The 6,069-nt window shown below is 43.5% G+C and overlaps 1 protein-coding gene across 3 annotated transcripts in view; it reads left to right on the top strand.

The window, feature by feature from the left end:
- The first annotated feature begins 2,490 nt into the window (after positions 1-2,490).
- RBM25 (RNA binding motif protein 25) overlaps positions 2,491-6,069 on the top strand; it is a 33,219-nt gene continuing 29,640 nt past the window's right edge. For 2 of the 3 annotated variants that reach the window (XM_054515059.1, XM_054515058.1), the window contains exons 1-2: positions 2,514-2,586; positions 3,393-3,549. The gene's annotated coding sequence lies outside the window, so the exon portion shown is untranslated. Of the gene's footprint in view, positions 2,587-3,392; positions 3,550-6,069 lie in introns of all 3 variants that reach the window. The other variant, XM_036383450.2, reaches the window with a different exon arrangement.

Genomic DNA, 6,069 nt, shown 5'->3' with positions numbered 1-6,069 from the left:
AGGCACTGATTGCAAGTTTACCTTTGAAGTATCATCATTTCACAAAACTGAGTCAACAGGTCCAATTACTACAAAAATGAGGCATCAATGAATTTTCTAACACAAGGAGTGAATGAGGCCCTCTCAGAATTAAAGTGTATTGCTGAAGTACTTCTGTTATACTACATTGTACTATATATATATATTTGTGTAGGCATATACATGACTTATTTCTTTTATGCAGCTTAGTGATGATGAATGACTGAAGACTGGCACAGTAACTCTCTTCCCTGTTCTGTCTCATGCTGTTACAATAATGTATTTTCACTCGGTATTTTGCATAAAAGATAATTTAAGAGATTGACAAAATAGACTGACATCTAGGTAAGAATAAAGTTTTGGTGAACCAAATGTCTTCAGACCAAAAAAATCCTGAATAATAAATATAACTAATATATATGAGGTAGAAACTTTTAAATCTCACAATGCTATTCAGAGGAGCCAAGGAATGAGAACAATGAGGCTGACATCTAAGGGATCTTCTTCTAAGTGCCTCTATTTAGACTGGTAATGTGATGGAGGGAGCATTAAAGGACATGAGGAAGGGAAGAAAATATGCATGCAAAAATTTTAGAATGCATAGTCTAGAAACAATGTGACCTCTGTACCCTGAGGTGCTGCCTAACATTTTTAGAATGATTTCTCATGCTTGAAATACAAGACAATTAGCAGACAAAAAGAGCACCTCTTAATTTTAACCTTAATATTAAAGCCATGTACTGCAATCTTCATGACTGGCTTGAGCACAAAATCCTGGAGTTTGCAGTGAGAACTGAAGAATGTGAACTGTGATCAGTATCTGGAAAAGGGATCTCAGTTGCATAACTGAAAGGCAGGAAGATAATACAGGCACTAGGGGTGGGTAATTCTAAAATCCCATAGCAGAAAGAGTAAAGATAGGAAAGTAGCTACATTTACTGGATGCTTCTGCTGCTATTCTTCCTTGATTAAGAAAGATACAGAAGGCTACAGTTGATTTGTGTAAGAAGAATAAATGCAAAATAGCCTATTTCTTTGGCTAAAAAAAAGATGAACCTCTACATAAGCAAAGCCTTTACAATGTTTCCTGTAAATAAAAACTTATTACAGCAGTACGAATCAGTTTAGGATTCACATTTCTTTTTTAAGCTGAGCTGTTGTTGTGTGAGAAAACAACACAGAGAAGAGTCTGAAAATTTTCTGAAAACTTTCTCTTTTCCTTGATTTTCTTAGGTATGCTTATAAATTATTTTAAATATTAACAGTAGTCAGTAATGTAGTTACTAAATATGTGTTAGTTTGAGGGAGATACGCCACCTCTTTAGAATAAGCTGTAATTAACAGAAAGTAAAAATTTTGTTTCTGGTGGGAGAAAAAAATTACATTCAAACTTGAAGTATTTCTTAAACCTCTTATTGCTAAAATATTTACCTTACACATCAGGTAAAGCAAGGTGATGAACAGGACCTTAGTTCCAACGCAGTTGTTGGCTGTTCAGTAGCACGTATGACATCAGCCAGATAGTTTTAATCTGCTTTGTACTGAAGAAGTTGTTCTACAGGTGGAGATTTTGCCATTGGACTCTTGTCTTTTGAACACTTTTCTTTAAACAATGGAAAATACAACACATTTTTTTCCTTAGCTAATCCAACATTTTTTAAACAGAATTATGCATGTGTTTTGTGGTCTACCTCGTAATAATCTGTAAGATCACGTTCCTCTCATTCATAGTCACTTCCTCTTTCCACTTGCAACTCCTTGCCACCAGTGGCGTAACTACAGCAATTACTGTCTTGCATATCATGTTGAAAATTCTCTCTTAATGTAGTTTAAATGCTGAAAGTAGGTCAGAGAAACTACCAGTTGTCGACCACGGCTAGGCCCAACAGCACAGTGACATCTTTCTGATGAGCACACAGCTGCCTAAGACACACTCTATTTGCTGTGTAAATCCTTGGGTTTTTACAGCACACGGAACCTTCCATGAAAGTCAGTCGTATGCTGGGCTGCATCCCAAACAATGCGAGAGAGGATCCTCTGCCTGCGGTACAGCCCGTCCCGACCACCGTCACGGGCGGGTCGCAGCTCAGCCTGGCCTGAGTGCCTGGCTGAGAGGGCCATGAAGGCTCACAGACAGGCAAGGCTCCGTGCCACCCGCAGCCGGACACTTGCCAGGGGCTTTCCAGGGCCTCCAGCCCGCCCTAGCCCCGACCGGCGGCACTTGACCTCGACACGGCGGAGCTCCGAGCCAGGTCACGACCCCGCGCCGCCCCTGCACCAAAGATGGCGGCAGCGCGCATGCCCCTTGGCTGCCCCGGCCCTTCTGCCGCCGCCGCCGCTCTATGGTCGGCCGCGGTACTGCCTGGGCGCGGGCGGGGGCGCTCTGGCACAGCCGCCTCTGTGGTGGCACGGCGCGGTGCACGCCGGGCCGCTGGCGGAAGAGGCGGGTCACATGACCCCGCGCGGCGCGGCGGCAGCGGCTCGGCGCGGTGTGTTCGCGGCCTAGCGGGGCCTCAGCCGGCCCAGCGCCTTTCCCGCGCCATCCCCGCCCCGCTCCGCAGCCGAGGGGTGAGAACTGAGGGGCTGCGGGGAAAACAGGGAGGCAGGGAGGGAGGACGCGCGGCAGTGGCGCCTCGGCCGCCCGCTGGGCGGAGGCGCGGCCGGGACCGGGCCGAGGCCGCTGGCCCGCGGCGGGCGCTCGCTGGGGAGGCGGCTCGGGCCTGGACGGGGCGTGGAACGGGCGAGCGGCCTCGGGGCGGTGCTCGCGAGGCCCGTTCGCTTCCTCTCTCGCTGGGACGCCTGGGACTCCATTCCGCCGGCCCCGGCGGAGGTTCGGGAGCGGCCCCGCGGGAGGCGAGGGGAGCCCGTCGCACGCCCGGCACCAAGATCTGCGCGGAGCTTTGCTGGCGCCCGACGCTGCTCCCCGGGCCCGGCCGCCTTGGACTGTGGCTGGGATTTTTACTTTTGCACGTCGGGGAAACCGATCACGCTAGGAAACGCGGTATAGTGCGACAAGGAAGTTATTGTCCTTAGTGTGGATTGGCGTGGTCATTTTAAAACACGTGTTAGCAGGTCGTAGGTAAAATAATCAAGAGTGATTCATCCGTGTCAGGAGCCGTTGTGATGTGCACACGGCATGTTTTTCTCATGATGTCTTCTTTTTCCGTTGAAGAAAAAGACCTTTGTCTGCTTGAAGGAGAGTTTTTTGTTTCAACACAGGGAATATCCTGAACACAACTAATGGTTTTGTTGTTTCTTTTTTAGGTCGTTAACGGCCTTAGAGAAAGCTAGCTCTCAAAAGTTTTATATTTCTTAGCCCATTCAGACTAAAATGCACACAAACTGAATTTTAGTCCTTTTTTTGTGTGCGGCAGGAAAGCATTACTTCAGGTATTGCATCAGCATTTATGGAGTGAGTTCTGAACGAATTAAAAGGAAGAATAGGAGAGTTTCTTACTTCCCCCGTGAAGGAGTGGCATTGATCAGAGTGCTTTGTTTTGCTTGTTTCTCTGCCTCTGAGTGCTCATTCATGTAAGTATTGTAATGCCACAGCCATGTTTCTGTTTTGGGAAGAGTCAATAGCCAAGTTGGAATGGAAAGTTACTTACTTCACTAACCAGGGTTTTATATGGGTGCAGAGGCACAGAATTCGGAATTAAATCAAGTATCTTAAAGTTCTGATGACATACTTAATAGACCCCTACTTAAAGGGCTTTTGGACTGAGGCTTTGGTTGGGGTAAACGTGTTGTTTTTTGTGCTACTTCATAATAACAGTGTGGGATGCAGTTATTCCACAGCAATTACTAAACTCTTTCTAGATCACCTCTGAAAAACAAGTTAGAGCAAATACTAGTATTTTTGTTCTTAGCCTAGGAAATCTATAATATATTTTATCTCTCCCCATGTCTGTTGTGTTTAACATTTAAATCTTGCTTCGCTTGCAGACCATTTTGGAGAAAACTGTAGGGGTCTGAGAAAGTGGTCATTTTCACTGAGGAAACCAGTTGGCTTGGAATAGAAGATTTTTCTTTTAGGGAGATTTTTTGATGACAAGTAATAATATAAACAGCACCTTTGTTGGGTAACAAACTACGAGGTTGATTTTATAATGGAATGGCTTAAATATCCACCCATTGTGTGGAGATCAACACACAAACCTGTGTGATAGAACAGACTTTAACACACGGGTTTGTTTATGTTTTCTTCAGCCCGCACAGCTGTTTTGTGCAACTTATTCTAGACTAAGGGTACAGACTTTTTGTGGTGCAGAAGAAGTGTTTTGGGAAAATATTGAAAGGAAGTTAAAATCAGATAAAATTAAATCAAACTATATCAGTCATACTGTCACTGTTGCTATGACACCTCATGTATGTATTCCTAAGACACATGAAGTTTGTTTGTGTAGTAAGACTTGAGGGATTTTGCAGTCAGTTTTCACTTTGTTTGGTGTAGCAGTAGTAAGTATTGCAACTGGTTGGTTCATGGGGAACTTCAGTGCTTTGAAATTGGTTAAGATGTTTTTGCAAGTTTCTAAATAAATAAAACTTTTACACATAAAGTTTCTGATGTGTAAACAGAGATACTAATATAAATCCTGTAACACTGGTAGAATTACGACACTGCCCTGACTAGATGATGGACTTGTTAATTTAAAATATGTTCATTACCAGAAATTTTTATTGAGTTTACGTTCTGCTTATGGCATATCTCTTCACCCCTATTTTATAAAAACAGAGTCACTAAAACAGAAGGTTAAAAGAATACTATGATTAAAAAGAAATTACTGTGCTAACAGTGCAGCCAGACCAGTACAATCTCAGTCCCCTCTTACTGGGACTTCTAGGAGTCAGAGATGATAAGGAAGAACAGGGCAGCAGTGTCTGGGTGGTGGTGACCCTTGTTTTATAGTAGTTTTGAGTTCTGTGTGGACTCAGACACTTGATTCCAGCCCTAAGGTGAGGTGTCTGCATTTGCTCAGTTGTAAATCAGAGCCAGCATGTTCCTAGTGGACAGAGCTCCATCCCAGCAGGGATCTCACCATGACAGGATTAACCAGTCTCAATGGATTTTACCAAACCTTAGAACCTATGGATATATCCCTGTACTCTCTCCAAGTTTCAGGAAATTGATGCAGATTGCTCTGCATGTTGCTTGGTTCTACCAGGACTTAAGTCAGAAGTGCAGTGTAGAAAGCAGCTGAATTCCTTCTGGGCCAAAGTTGAACCTGGAATATTATAGCTGTGTTTATGTAGTACTTGCCTTAGTAGCTCAGGCTGTTTTTGAGCTGGGTCTGCATAGAGTAAACTTAGGTGTTTTGCCATCCATTTTATAATTATTCTGCAGCTTAGAGAAATGGCCCAAGGCTAATAAAGTGTTCAGCTATGTTACTGTGTTCACTTGGATCGAGGGTGTGCTCTTGAAGGAAGTCTCACAGTCATCATCACTTAGGAAGTTTATTTCATATTGGTTTGTGCTATTCTCGTGCATAAGCTAGATTCCTTTTGGATGAAAATATATTCAAAATGCACTCATACCTACAAACTGGCATTTGTTTTAGTGGGGTGGGCCTCCCCAAAACATGCAGTGTAGACATGAGGGTCTAAACTTCCATTAGTTTTGTTTAACAGATTTGTTCCTATTGTATTGCTTGCTGGCACAGACACAGCCTAAACTGACTGCACTTTGAGTCTGAGACTTGACATGAATCCATCATTTTGGGAGGTAAAGATGTTATTTCAGTCTTTTGAGTGGTATCAGGCCAATTGACCACTGCTTTTCTTTCTCCTATATTTTTGTGACCACTGTAACATTCATACAAGTTAAACTCTTGCTTAGAGAGCTGCTAGTTAAACTGCAGCTGTCAAGAATGCTGCTTACATTCAGTTTCACTAGAGGCAATACTTCCTAAAGTTAGCTGAGGTTTTAAAAATACGTCAGGACTGTTTAGTTTCTTACTTAGACATTTGAATAAATTGGGGAAGTTGGAAGATCACCATGTACATTCCTGAGATCACAGTAAATGTATCAGAAATTGATCACTGAACTGTACT

This window comes from Molothrus ater, chromosome 6 (genome assembly GCF_012460135.2).
Source record: "Molothrus ater isolate BHLD 08-10-18 breed brown headed cowbird chromosome 6, BPBGC_Mater_1.1, whole genome shotgun sequence".
NCBI lineage: Eukaryota > Metazoa > Chordata > Aves > Passeriformes > Icteridae > Molothrus > Molothrus ater.
This window is presented reverse-complemented; position numbering and strand designations above follow the sequence as displayed.